Genomic DNA, 15,000 nt, shown 5'->3' on the forward strand with positions numbered 1-15,000 from the left:
GGCTGTAAGATGGAGGCTGTAAGATGGAGGGCGTAAGATGGAGGGCGTAAGATGGCGGTAGGGCGTAAGATGGAGGGCGTAAGATGGAGGGCGTAAGATGGAGGGCGTAAGATGGCGGTAGGGCGTAAGATGGAGGCTGTAAGATAGAGGCTGTAAGATGGAGAGAGGGCGTAAGATGGAGGCTGTAAGATGGAGGCTGTAAGATGGAGGTTGTAAGATAGAGGCTGTGAGATGGCGGTAGGGCGTAAGATGGAGGGCGTAAGATGGAGGGCGTAAGATGGAGGGGGCTGTAAGATGGAGGCTGTAAGATAGAGGCTGTAAGATGGAGGGCGTAAGATGGAGGGCATAAGATGGAGGCTGTAAGATGGAGGGGGGCTGTAAGATGGAGGCTGTAAGATGGAGGGCGTAAGATTGCGGTAGGGCGTAAGATGGAGGGCGTAAGATGGAGGGCGTAAGATGGCGGTAGGGCGTAAGATGGAGGCTGTAAGATGGAGGGCGTAAGATGGAGGCTGTAAGATGGAGGGCGTAAGATGGCGGTAGGGCGTAAGATGGCGGTAGGGCGTAAGATGGCGGACGCACCCTGGGCTCCCCGTTCAGGCCGGTCTCGCGGTCGCGGCGGCGCTCGTCAGACTGGCGCTTCAGGCCGCGCACGGACGTGTGGCGGATGACGGAGGACTCCCGCGGCGGGGGGGGCACGGCGGGGGGGGGGTCCTCAGGGCTGTAGAGCTGGGGGAGCGGGGGCCTGGGGGGGGCGTCATCGTCCACCTGCAGCCCACACACACACACACACACACACACACACACACACACAGCATTCACTGTTGGAGCATCGTTAGCACCATTAGCATGGGTAGCATTCATATCCCATGAGCTGAAACTACATTCACTGTTGGAGCATCGTTAGCACCATTAGCATGGGTAGCATTCGTATCCCATGAGCTGAAACAACATTCACTGTTGGAGCATCGTTAGGACCATTAGCATGGGTAGCATTCATATCCCATGAGCTGAAACTACATTCACTGTTGGAGCATCGTTAGCACCATTAGCATGGGTAGCATTCGTATCCCATGAGCTGAAACAACATTCACTGTTGGAGCATCGTTAGCACCATTAGCATGGGTAGCATTCGTATCCCATGAGCTGAAACTACATTTACTGCAGGAGCACTGTTGGCAACACTTGTGTCGTTAGCATTGGTATCTCATGAGCTGTGTTTCTCTGAACTCACCCACTGTGGCTCGGGCGAGTGGAGGGGCCCTGGGGAGGCCGGGCCCAGCTGCGGGGGGGGCAGGGTGTCCGGGCTGGGGGGCACGGGGGTGCGAGGGGTGGGCCTGATCTCCCCCACAGACGCACTCAGAGCCAGGGACGGCACCGACGACATCGACACGGAAGGCACGAGTCTCCGCTCTGCACACACGCACACGCACACGCACACGCACACACATATATACACACACACACATACACACACACACACACACACACACGCACACACACGCATACGCACACGCACACGCACACGCACACGCACACGCACACGCACACGCACACGCACACACACACACACACGCACACACACGCACACATACACATACACACACACACACACACATACACACATACACACATACACACACAAACACACATATATACACACACACACACACATACATATACACATACACACAAACAAGTAAGCCTGTGGTGTACAAATGACATGAGATGTGTTCTGTACCCCCACAGCCGACCCCTCTCACCCGGGTTCTTGACGGAGTTGATGGACACCTGAAAGTGGGATTTGCTGGAGCTGAGCCCCGCCATCACGTCCTCGATCCTCCACAGCTCCCTGCGCACCTGGGTCTTCTCCTGCTGCAGGAGCACAGCGACACGGGGGGTTACCCGCAAGCCACTCCACCCTGGCAACCCAGCAGTCACAGAGCCTCATAACAGCCTCATAGCCATAATGCACACCACACTGGCAACCCAGCAGTCCCAGGTGGGGTGGGCGGGGCTCAGGTGGGGTGGGCGGGGCTCAGGTGGGGTGGGCGGGGCCAGGGCTCACCTGTGACAGAACGCTCTGACTCAGCTGGTCCTGTAACGCCTCCCGCAGGTGAACCAGGTCTCTCTCCAACCTGCTGTACTCATCCCACGCCCCCTCCATCTCCTGCAGCACACACACACACACACCCACATTACACACACAAATGTTTTCAAAAAACACACAGGTGTATTGAAGTATTTTGGAAGTTACCAACGCAGTAAAAGGAAAACTACAGCAAAGTGTTCCTGAGTGAAGTGGCAGTGTTCTGTCCCTGGTTCTGGTTCTGGTTCTGTCCCTGGTCCTGGTTCTGGTTCTGGTTCTGTCCCTGGTCCTGGTTCTGTCCCTGGTTCTGGTCCTGGTTCTGTCCCTGGTTCTGGTTCTGTCACTGTCCCTGGTTCTGGTTCTGTCCCTGGTCCTGGTTCTGGTCCTGGTTCTGTCCCTGGTCCCGGTCCTGGTTCTGGTTCTGCTTCTGTCCCTGGTTCTGGTTCTGGTTCTGTCCCTGGTTCTGGTTCTGTCCCTGGTTCTGGTCCTGGTTCTGTCCCTGGTTCTGTCACTGTCCCTGGTTCTGTCCCTGGTCCTGGTTCTGGTCCTGGTTCTGTCCCTGGTCCTGGTCCTGGTTCTGGTTCTGCTTCTGTCCCTGGTTCGGGTTCTGGTCCTGGTTCTGTCCCTGGTTCTGTCCCTGGTCCTGGTCCTGGTTCTGTCCCTGGTCCTGGTTCTGGTTCTGTCCCTGGTCCTGGTTCTGGTTCTGTCCCTGGTTCTGGTTCTGCCCCTGGTCCTGGTTCTGTCCCTGGTTCTGGTTCTGGTTCTGTCCCTGGTCCTGGTTCTGTCCCTGGTTCTGTCCCTAGTCCTGGTCCTGTCCCTGGTTCTGGTTCTGTCCCTGGTCCTGGTTCTGTCCCTGGTCCTGGTCGGGCTCACCGTGGACACTCGGGAGATTTCTGCGCGGATGTGCACCAGGTCCTCCTGTAGGAGCCGCCGCTGGCAGGCGATCTTGTCAGCGTGGGCAGGCTGGGCCCGGTACTGATCCATCTGCTGGTGCAACACGTCCAGCACCGACTCCAGCTTATCCTGCAGAGAGGAGCATTTACACTATTCACACAGCGCTGTTCACCATATTTACACTATTCACACAGCGCTGTTCACCATATTTACACAATTCACAGAGTGCTGTTCACCATATTTACACTATTCACAGAGCACTGTTCACCAAATTTACACTATTCACAGAGTGCTGTTCACCATATTTACACTATTCACACAGCGCTGTTCACCATATTTACACTATTCACAGAGTGCTGTTCACTATATTTACACTATTCACAGAGTGCTGTTCACCATATTTACACTATTCACAGAGTGCTGTTCACCATATTTACACTATTCACAGAGTGCTGTTCACTATATTTACAGTGAAGCCCCTGAGCTAATCGCCCTCGCGCAGGAGCAGAAACTCTACCTTATCCTCTTTCAGGGTTCGGATCCTGCTCTCCAGATCCTGGAGGATCTTGTCCTGCTCACACAACCTGCTCAGCTTCACCTGTAGAGGAGATAACAGCACAGGCCAGCACTTTACATTACAGTAATGGCATTTGGCAGACGCTCTTATACAGAGCGATGCACAGTGGATTAGACGAAGCAGGAGACAATCATCCCCTGGAGGTTAAGGGCCCAACGGTGGTGTGGATCTTATTGTGGCTCCAACGGGGATTGAACCACCAACCTTACGGTTCCCTGTCATGTACCTTAACCACTACGCTACAGGCCACCTCACACGACACATTTCTGCAGCAAGGCGCCTGATTTCAGTGTAAAATATTAATGCCATAAATCTCCACCGTGATAACACACCTGTACACACCACACCCTCCTGAGCTGCATTAGCCCCGAATTACAGCCCACCTCCCCTGCCTCAATTACAGGCCCTCAGCTGCTTGTGTTGCTGATTAATTAAGAGCTTTGAAGATGTAATGAAGCTAAAGATGTGTGCTTACAGCCTCTGTGATCAGACATGAGCAGAAAGCCTCCTTGTGTTCTGAAGAAAACGAGCTGGATGTTAAAAACAAAAACTGAGGCGCAGAAAGAGCAGCACAGCTCTGTTTACCCCTCCATTAAATTAATAATTAAACTGTTTTTATTTCTCAGCAGTAATATTGTTGTTTTTAATGACATCAAATATTCATCATTCAGACAAATGAAGCAGAATCTTATAAATCTTATAAATTGTTAAAGTGGAACAATGCTAATGATGGGATTGCAACGCTCAACCACCTCTGATAACACAGAGGCCAAGACTTCAGAAATCAAACTGAAAAATTTAAGAGCTCGAATATAAATCCCATTGCATGTATTTTTCTCTTTAAACTGGGAGCTGGAGAGAAGGGCTCTCGCCTGCACGTGCGCTGGTCTGTGTGTCTGTCTGCCCGGCCCTTCCCTAACGGACCTGTCTGTATGCTTGTTTTTCTGGGTTTGTTTACCAGCCGTAACCGCAGAGATAAAGCAGCGCGGGGGGGAGGTTCACAGCTCATAGAATGTGTGGATGCAGTACCCCGGGTGGCAGGGCTGAGATTCACACTCACATCAACGTCACTTTCGGCAATTTTGAGAGGCTCTGTCGGTCTGTCTCTTAGCGCGTCACGTCCTGTTACCTGCACCTGAGATCGGCCGATAAACACAGATATGTGCACGTGTTTAATAAACTGCACTTCTCAATTATCAAGGTGATGGCAAAACATTACGAATAACAACGCACCATGAGACAACATTAAAGAGCCCATAAAACCAGGATAAATATACAGGAACAGCAATGCCTTGGCCAGGTCTCTCTTGTAAAAGAGATTTTTAATCTCAATTTACCTGGTTAATGAAAGGTACAGAAATAAAAACCCAGTGCTGTGAGAAGCTGTATGTGTCGGAGAGAGGATCAGAGGTTCAGTTCGTCTGTTTCTAATAGAAATAAAAGAGTACCAGGTACACACATATAGCGGGCTCCAGAAGTATCGGCACCCCTGACTGGTAATTCACAAAATTAACAAAGAATAAGCAATATAATTGCCTATAATTATAAACTCAAAATGCCTTTACTGAGCATTTGATCAGCAGACATTTTCATGTCCATGTCCATCAAACTAAATCCAAAGAATATGTGCCAAGGTAACTTTAATAACTAAGAGGTACTTTTATAAGTCTTCAGCACTTGTGCTAAGCACTGAAACCTCTTTCTCCAATCACTCACAACATGGCCACCGTACAGTAACATGTCAGTTCCTGCGCACAGATTAAACACACAAACACTGGTGCTCACAAATCTGTGTTACAAATTCTGACCCCTCTTACACGTTAAAACACTTAAACGCAAAATAAGAGAGGACAGGTTCGGCCAGGGAGGAGAGGTGGAGAGACAGAAGCAGAGAGATGGTTGGGTTGCGAGGTCTCACCTTCAAATCCAGATACTCCAGGTCCTTCTTCATTTGCATGTAGGTATCATCAGCCTTTAGAGGGACAGAGAGAGTTCACCCACAACCCAACATCATACACACAACCCAATAACACACACACAACCCAACAACACAAACACAATCCAACAACACACACAAAACCCAACATCACACACACAAGCCAACAACACACACACACCCACAACCCAACATCACACACACAACCCAATAACACAAACACAACCCAACAACACAAACACAATCCAACAACACACACACACAAAACCCAACATCACACACAACCCAACATCACACACACAAGCCAACAACACACACACACAAGCCAACATCACAAACATAACCCAACAGCACACACACAACCCAACATCACAAACACAACCCAACAACACACACACACAACCCAACATCACAAACACAACCCAACAACACACACACACAACCCAACATCACACAAACATAACCCAGCAGCACATAAACACAACCAAACAACACACACACACAACCCAACAACACAAACACAACCAAACAACACAAACACAACCCAGCAGCATGCTATCCCATTGCAGGACCCGTCAGCAGTGGCAGCCAATCACAGCACACACCGGTGAGATGACGATGGATTCTGCTCATGCTGTTATGCATGTCTGTCTGAATCACATACATTACTGCACTGACTACACAACCAAGGCACGGAAGGGCCATTTAAACAAAAAATACATCTACTTTATTTACTTGGCTACCTGCAGTATTCTGCTGTTTACAATAACTAAAGCCGCAGGTTGAGTTTTATTTAGTAGAGAAGAAAGTATGTTTCCACAGGGTTTGGTTCAGAGTTCGGAGCAGTTTCTGAAGTACTCAACACTTCCACAGGAGACTTCATGCCAAACTCTGATCGATTAAAGACACTGCAAGTCAACAAACTACTTGACATCAGCCACAGCAAGTCCAGATCTCTTTACGGTAGGTCATCAGTGGAAAGTAACTTTTCAGACCACAAACCACCGATGAACTCTGCCAGTGCAAAAGCCCATCTAAAATATCCTTCACTGCACACAAACTGTCTGTGCCAGTCTAAAACTTACACTGACTAAAAGAATATAAACATATCTCTTTAGCCCCTGAGTGGGTACTTGCTCAAATCCTGTTTCTAGGCCTGTCCACTTACGAACTAATCAAAAGAAATCAGAAGAGGTTTCGATTTGGGGTGCCTGGGGCTTCACCACAGTAGGATACAATGTTGATTCTTGGAGAGTGAAAGGAGTGAAAAATGGGTTTATATGAACGAGTCAGAGATGTTAAAGATCCTGGACGTAATATTTTGATATGATTCATAATGCTACAGAGCCATTTTTGCAGGATGTATGGATCATTGCCCTTTGAACTGATACATTGATTGATTTATGGTTTGTGGTTACACCCCTATTTTCCCCACAGACCTGTAGTTTTAGGAATGCAAACAGCACGATGGCACTCCAAACAGTGGTGTGGAGGCTTAAATGAGCAATTTGAAGCAACAACAAAAAAAAGCATTGCACCAAAATAAAAGGAGTTTTAATGGGAGCGCTAGCACGCTAAAGCAGAGGGCTAAAGGCTAACATGCTAAAGGTTAGCACAATCAAGGCTAGCATGCTAAAGGTTAGCACGCTCAAGGCTAGCATGCTAAAGGCTAGCACGCTAAAGCAGCAGCCCAGGGGTGAAATGAAGCACCACAACACCACAACACCACAACTACAAAGGGGGCCGCAACATCCAGCACACTCCACAGGGGCATGGGGCGAGGTGGGGGGGTTCGACCCTGACCTGCAGGCGAGGGGGGCCACAGGGGCTGTTGTGCTGCAGCAGGGGCGTTAGCGCATTGTTGCGCACGCTACCCATCCTGGCCTGATGCATCCTGAGCTGAATGAGAAGCAGCGTGAGCTCCTCCGGCTGAGGGTCAGAGAGAGGAGTGTGTGACCGGAGCCTGTATGTCCCTGTATGTCCACTAGGTGGTGCCAGAGTGCCCGCTCTGTCACCTCAACTGAAGATCAGACCAGCACATTACTGTCTATTCCAGGACATTATTCCTCTTTCACAGAAACCCACTGCAGCCGGGAGAGCACACTTCTCACAGGCTGTTATATTTTATGTTATATTTCATATAGCCCTTGCATATCACAGTCTAAGCCTTGCATATCTACAGAGGCATGAAGCCTCACTCCGAACACAGGAAACGCATCACACCCCTGGCAGAAAGGAAGCCTCTTTAGCAGAGAGTTTCAGTCCAACATCACACTCCTCTCAAATCGCTACCATCATTTCTCAATCCGCCATCAATTTCAGCAAACTTGTACCACTACCACTACTTGTACTACCCAGAACCAGATTTTTGAGGGATTCTGTGGATATTCCGAGTTATCTAGGTAGCGAGCTAATGTGCAAGGACATCGAGGATCCTTGCCATATGGTAAAACATCAGAGGAAATATAGTTTTAAAATCAATAAACATAAGAAACATCCATCCATCCATTATCATAACCCACTCATCCTGAACAGGGTCGCAGGGGGGCTGGAGCCTATCCCAGCATACATTGGGCAAAGGCAGGAATACACCCTGGACAGGTCGCCAGTCCATCACAGGGCACACACACCATTCACTCACACACTCACACCTATGGGCAATTTAGACTCTCCAATCAGCCTACCCTGCATGTCTTTGGACTGTGGGAGGAAACCGGAGTTCCCGGAGGAAACCCACGCAGACACGGGGAGAACATGCAAACTCCACACAGAGAGGCCCCGGCCGACGGGGATTCGAACCCAGGACCTCCTTGCTGTGAGGCGGCAGTGCTACCCACTGCACCATCCGTGCCGCCCCATTAGAAACATGTATTTGTACATTTTCCAAATGCGAATGGCAGTTAGCTACAGTGCCAGTAAGACAGCTAATCTCCGAAATGAAGAAAAAACAAGATCGGTTAAAAGCACCTCCGGCGACTCTCAGCCAAGCGATGGAGTAACCTCAAGACTACAGCCGCGTCCGAAACAGCCTCCGATCCACTGTGTCCTCAGAATACGTCTACGGAACACACTGCCCATGGCTGAATGAGTATTTTCAGTGTGACAGCATCCTCCATACAGCGAAACTGTGGAAATGGGCACTCCCGAACACACAGAAATAAGACGCACGATCTGGGGATTTTAGTACATTTAGAGAGCCTGCTTAACAAATCTCCACCCAGTTTGTGTTCTCAGTCGGAGGTGGGAGAGCCGTAATCTCCACCCAGCTTGTGTTCTCAGTAGGAGGCAGGAGAGCTGTAATCTCCACCCAGCTTGTGTTCTCAGTAGGAGGCAGGAGAGCTGTAATCTCCACCCAGCTTGTGTTCTCAGTAGGAGGCGGGAGAGCCGTAATCTCCACCCAGCTTGTGTTCTCAGTAGGAGGCGGGAGAGCCGTAATCTCCACCCAGCTTGTGTTCTCAGTAGGAGGTGGGAGAGCCGTAATCTCCACCCACCTTGTGTTCTCAGTAGGAGGCGGGAGAGCCGTAATCTCCACCCAGCTTGTGTTCTCAGTAGGAGGCGGGAGAGCCGTAATCTCCACCCAGCTTGTGTTCTCAGTAGGAGGCGGGAGAGCCGTAATCTCCACCCAGCTTGTGTTCTCAGTAGGAGGCGGGAGAGCCGTAATCTCCACCCAGCTTGTGTTCTCAGTAGGAGGCGGGAGAGCCGTAATCTCCACCCAACTTGTGTTCTCAGTAGGAGGCGGGAGAGCCGTAATCTCCACCCAGCTTGTGTTCTCAGTAGGAGGCGGGAGAGCCATAATCTCCACCCAGTTTGTGTTCTCAGTAGGAGGCGGGAGAGCTGTAATCTCCACCCAGCTTGTGTTCTCAGTAGGAGGCGGGAGAGCCGTAATCTCCACCCAGCTTGTGTTCTCAGTAGGAGGCGGGAGAGCCGTAATCTCCACCCAGCTTGTGTTCTCAGTAGGAGGCGGGAGAGCTGTAATCTCCACCCAGCTTGTGTTCTCAGTAGGAGGCGGGAGAGCCGTAATCTCCACCCAGCTTGTGTTCTCAGTAGGAGGCGGGAGAGCCGTAATCTCCACCCAGCTTGTGTTCTCAGTAGGAGGCGGGAGAGCCGTAATCTCCACCCAACTTGTGTTCTCAGTAGGAGGCGGGAGAGCTCTAATCTCCACCCAGCTTGTGTTCTCAGTAGGAGGCGGGAGAGCCGTAATCTCCACCCAGCTTGTGTTCTCAGTAGGAGGCGGGAGAGCCGTAATCTCCACCCAGCTTGTGTTCTCAGTAGGAGGCGGGAGAGCTGTTTCGGACGGGGCCAGCAGGTATGCCAGGTGATGGAGCGGGGCAGCGGAACTTACCGTTTTACCGTGCAGACTGGGGGCGGAGACTGTGTGGGTGATGTAGCCAATGGGAGGCATGGACCGGCGCTCTACGAGAGAGGTCTGAGGAGGAAACGGCACAACATCAGAGATCGCCTCTCCGCTCCGACACAACACGGACAGGGCCACAATATAACACTATTTAACAAAGCACTGATAAGATTACATGGCTATGCTACAAAGCAACATAATACTAACATAATATTACGTGGCTACAGTATAAAACAACATAACATTGACAAAATATTGCGTGACTATGAAACAAAACAATTCCCTTTGGGTAATTTGGAAGTGTTTAAGTCTCTGTCCAATAAAACACTTTCCCAGAACCACATCTTTATTTTGGTGTGATTCTGTCCAGAATTAGGAAACTGTTTCAAAGGCCTTGCTTTAAAAACTGCGCAATACAGCAGATAATGGTCCGTAATGTTCCGAGCGCGTTATCCGAGCTTGCAGCCGTGGCACAGTTTCTGTGCTTTACACACAATCTACAAGCCTGGGAAAGACACAAACAACCAGAGATTTAATTAGTTACACATAAATTATCCCAAACCAGCTTTCTTAAAATAACATTTGTTTGCTTTGCTGGTAGCAAGAGAAGCCCAGCCCCTGACAGAGTCCCAGGGCTCTGCATCACGGCCTTTTATTTAAATTAGAGATCTGAAGAAAGAGAAAAGGGAGGGGGGGGGGCAGGCATGCTGAAGCCACCCCTGGAGATGCTACCCCCCCCGGAGACACACAGGGAAGGTCACACAATACACACACTACAATCTGCGCCCTCAGAAGTTACTCTAGACGTCCCATAATCCAGTGCGACACATGGGGCACGTCCTGCAGCATCCTCTCATGGAGACCCCGATCTGTGAAAAACAGGCCTCTCTGTGAAGGCGTCACCCGTCCGCTTTATTATATTATATTATATTATATATATGATGAAAGACCAGCGGACACGAGGTCAGAGCAGCTCTGCCTCCTGTGATACAATGCATACCTGAGTGAAGCCAGTCTTTTTAAGGAATATATACATGTGTGCTTGTATGTTCACTAAGAAGTCACTAAATTGAGGAAAAAGTTAAATTTGACTTCAGCTTGTCTTTAAGCTTACAAGTTATTGGAACGAGGACACATTGTCCGTGGGTGTGGGTGTGTGTGTGTGTGCGTGTGCGTTTGTTTGTGTATGTGTGTGTGTGTGCGTGTGTGCGTGTGCGTGTGTGTGTGTGTATGTGTACATTTGTTTGTGTGTGTATGTGCATGTTTGTGTGTGCATTTATTTGTTTGTGTGTGTGTACATGTTTGTGTGTGTATGGGCGTATGTTTGTGTGTACGTATGTTTTTGTGTGCGTTTGTGTGTATGTGTGTATGTGTGTGTGTGTGTGTAAACAAGCTTCTTTCATTTCATTTTTCACACGTTTTGAGCAGAACATCTTTGCTGCAGACATTCTCAGGGGGAGCAGTGTGTTCAGATGTTCTGCTGAATAAAGAGAAGTATGGGATGCATATCTACAGCCAGGTCTGCAGTTCAGCCAGAGGACCGATCAGCCCCACTCCAGCAGACAGGGGGATGAGGAGGACTGTTCAGCCCCACTCCAGCAGACAGGGGGATGAGGAGGACTGATCAGCCCCACTCCAGCAGACAGGAGGAGGAGGAGGACTGATCAGCCCCACTCCGGCAGACAGGGGGATGAGGAGGACTGTTCAGCCCCACTCCAGCAGACAGGGGGATGAGGAGGACTGATCAGCCCCACTCCAGCAGACAGGGGGATGAGGAGGACTGATCAGCCCCACTCCGGCAGACAGGGGGATGAGGAGGACTGTTCAGCCCCACTCCAGCAGACAGGGGGATGAGGAGGACCGATCAGCCCCACTCCAGCAGACAGGGGGAGGAGGAGGACCGATCAGCCCCACTCCAGCAGACAGGGGGAGGAGGAGGACCGATCAGCCCCACTCCGGCAGACAGGAGGAGGAGGAGGACTGATCAGCCCCACTCCGGCAGACAGGGGGATGAGGAGGACTGATCAGCCCCACTCCGGCAGACAGGGGGATGAGGAGGACTGATCAGCCCCACTCCGGCAGACAGGGGGATGAGGAGGACTGATCAGCCCCACTCCGGCAGACAGGGGGATGAGGAGGACTGATCAGCCCCACTCCGGCAGACAGGGGGATGAGGAGGACTGATCAGCCCCACTCCGGCAGACAGGGGGATGAGGAGGACTGATCAGCCCCACTCCGGCAGACAGGAGGAGGAGGAGGACCGATCAGCCCCACTCCAGCAGACAGGGGGATGAGGAGGACTGATCAGCCCCACTCCAGCAGACAGGAGGAGGAGGAGGACCGATCAGCCCCACTCCAGCAGACAGGGGGATGAGGAGGACCGATCAGCCCCACTCCGGCAGACAGGAGGAGGAGGAGGACCGATCAGCCCCACTCCGGCAGACAGGAGGAGGAGGAGGGCCGATCAGCCCCACTCCAGCAGACAGGGGGATAAGGAGGACCGATCAGCCCCACTCCAGCAGACAGGGGGATGAGGAGGACCGATCAGCCACACTCCGGCAGACAGGGGGATGAGGAGGACTGATCAGCCCCACTCCAGCAGACAGGAGGAGGAGGAGGACCGATCAGCCCCACTCCAGCAGACAGGGGGATGAGGAGGACCGATCAGCCACACTCCGGCAGACAGGGGGAGGAGGAGGGCCGATCAGCCCCACTCCAGCAGACAGGGGGATAAGGAGGACCGATCAGCCACACTCCGGCAGACAGGGGGATGAGGAGGACCGATCAGCCACACTCCGGCAGACAGGGGGATGAGGAGGACTGATCAGCCCCACTCCAGCAGACAGGAGGAGGAGGAGGACCGATCAGCCCCACTCCAGCAGACAGGGGGATGAGGAGGACCGATCAGCCACACTCCGGCAGACAGGGGGAGGAGGAGGGCCGATCAGCCCCACTCCAGCAGACAGGGGGATAAGGAGGACCGATCAGCCCCACTCCAGCAGACAGGGGGATGAGGAGGACCGATCAGCCCCACTCCGGCAGACAGGGGGATGAGGAGGACCGATCAGCCACACTCCGGCAGACAGGGGGATGAGGAGGACTGTTCAGCCCCACTCCAGCAGACAGGGGGATGAGGAGGACCGATCAGCCCCACTCCAGCAGACAGGGGGAGGAGGAGGACCGATCAGCCCCACTCCAGCAGACAGGGGGAGGAGGAGGACCGATCAGCCCCACTCCGGCAGACAGGAGGAGGAGGAGGACTGATCAGCCCCACTCCGGCAGACAGGGGGATGAGGAGGACTGATCAGCCCCACTCCGGCAGACAGGGGGATGAGGAGGACTGATCAGCCCCACTCCGGCAGACAGGGGGATGAGGAGGACTGATCAGCCCCACTCCGGCAGACAGGGGGATGAGGAGGACTGATCAGCCCCACTCCGGCAGACAGGGGGATGAGGAGGACTGATCAGCCCCACTCCGGCAGACAGGGGGATGAGGAGGACTGATCAGCCCCACTCCGGCAGACAGGAGGAGGAGGAGGACCGATCAGCCCCACTCCAGCAGACAGGGGGATGAGGAGGACTGATCAGCCCCACTCCAGCAGACAGGAGGAGGAGGAGGACCGATCAGCCCCACTCCAGCAGACAGGGGGATGAGGAGGACCGATCAGCCCCACTCCGGCAGACAGGAGGAGGAGGAGGACCGATCAGCCCCACTCCGGCAGACAGGGGGATAAGGAGGACCGATCAGCCCCACTCCAGCAGACAGGGGGATGAGGAGGACCGATCAGCCACACTCCGGCAGACAGGGGGATGAGGAGGACTGATCAGCCCCACTCCAGCAGACAGGAGGAGGAGGAGGACCGATCAGCCCCACTCCAGCAGACAGGGGGATGAGGAGGACCGATCAGCCACACTCCGGCAGACAGGGGGAGGAGGAGGGCCGATCAGCCCCACTCCAGCAGACAGGGGGATAAGGAGGACCGATCAGCCACACTCCGGCAGACAGGGGGATGAGGAGGACCGATCAGCCACACTCCGGCAGACAGGGGGATGAGGAGGACTGATCAGCCCCACTCCAGCAGACAGGAGGAGGAGGAGGACCGATCAGCCCCACTCCAGCAGACAGGGGGATGAGGAGGACCGATCAGCCCCACTCCAGCAGACAGGGGGATGAGGAGGACCGATCAGCCCCACTCCGGCAGACAGGGGGATGAGGAGGACCGATCAGCCCCACTCCGGCAGACAGGGGGATGAGGAGGACTGTTCAGCCCCAGGGTGCACTGCGGCCTCACCTTAGACATCTGCGAGCGCAGTCGTCGTGGCGACACGGGGGCGGGGGGGACCTCCAGCGCGGTGTGGTCGGGGGGGCGGACGGTGAGGCGGCCGGCGGGGGTGTGGGGCCGGCGGGGGGGGGCGGCCTGCGAGGGCGGGGGGGCCGGCAGGGCGGAGGGGGAGGGGGGCACGGACACGGAGCGGGGGGGGTCCGGGGGGGCCCTGCTGAAGGCGGGGGGGTCGCTGGCGCTGAAGACGGGCGCGGTGGGGCTGCCATGGCGATAGCGCTGACGCTGCTGCCACTCGTAGAGCTGCCACACGGCGCCCTGCCGGCTGGCCACGCGCTCGCCCACCGACATGCGCAGGTGGCTCAGCCGGTCCGCCGCGTACTGGTACTCCCCCGGGAGGGGCGCGCTGCCGGGGGGCGCGCACGGCGTCCTGGGGAGCGACCGGTACGCCTCCGCACGCCCAGGTTTGGGCTGGGGGGGCGGGGTCCGCCGGGGGAGGGGGGGGTCGGAGGGGGGGAGGCTGAAATCACAGGAAGAGGACAGTGTCAAAATCTCCCCTCACCCCACTCCCCCTCTCTGTCACTCTGTCTGTTTCTCTCTGTCCATCTGTCTGTCTCTGTCTCTCTCTCTGTCAATCTCTCTCTCACCCTCCCTCTCTCTCTCTCTCTCTCTGTCTCTCTGTCCGTCTGTCTGTCTCTCTGTCTCTCTCTCAGTCACTCTCTCTCACCCTCCCTCCCTCTCTCTCTCCATCCCTCTCTCTGTCTTTCTCGCTCAATTCAATTTAATTCAAGTTGCTTTATTGGCATGACAGAAGATTACATTCTGTTTTGCCAAAGCATGTATATACAGCCTCTCTCTCCCTCTGTCACACTC

General features: G+C 53.5%; 1 pseudogene; it reads right to left on the bottom strand.

Moving 5' to 3' along the window:
- The window catches only part of LOC133111848 (pleckstrin homology domain-containing family A member 7-like), an 82,902-nt pseudogene that overhangs the window by 15,647 nt on the left and 52,255 nt on the right, over positions 1–15,000 (bottom strand).

The sequence above is a fragment of the Conger conger genome, chromosome 15 (genome assembly GCF_963514075.1).
Source record: "Conger conger chromosome 15, fConCon1.1, whole genome shotgun sequence".
Taxonomy (NCBI): Eukaryota; Metazoa; Chordata; class Actinopteri; order Anguilliformes; family Congridae; genus Conger; species Conger conger.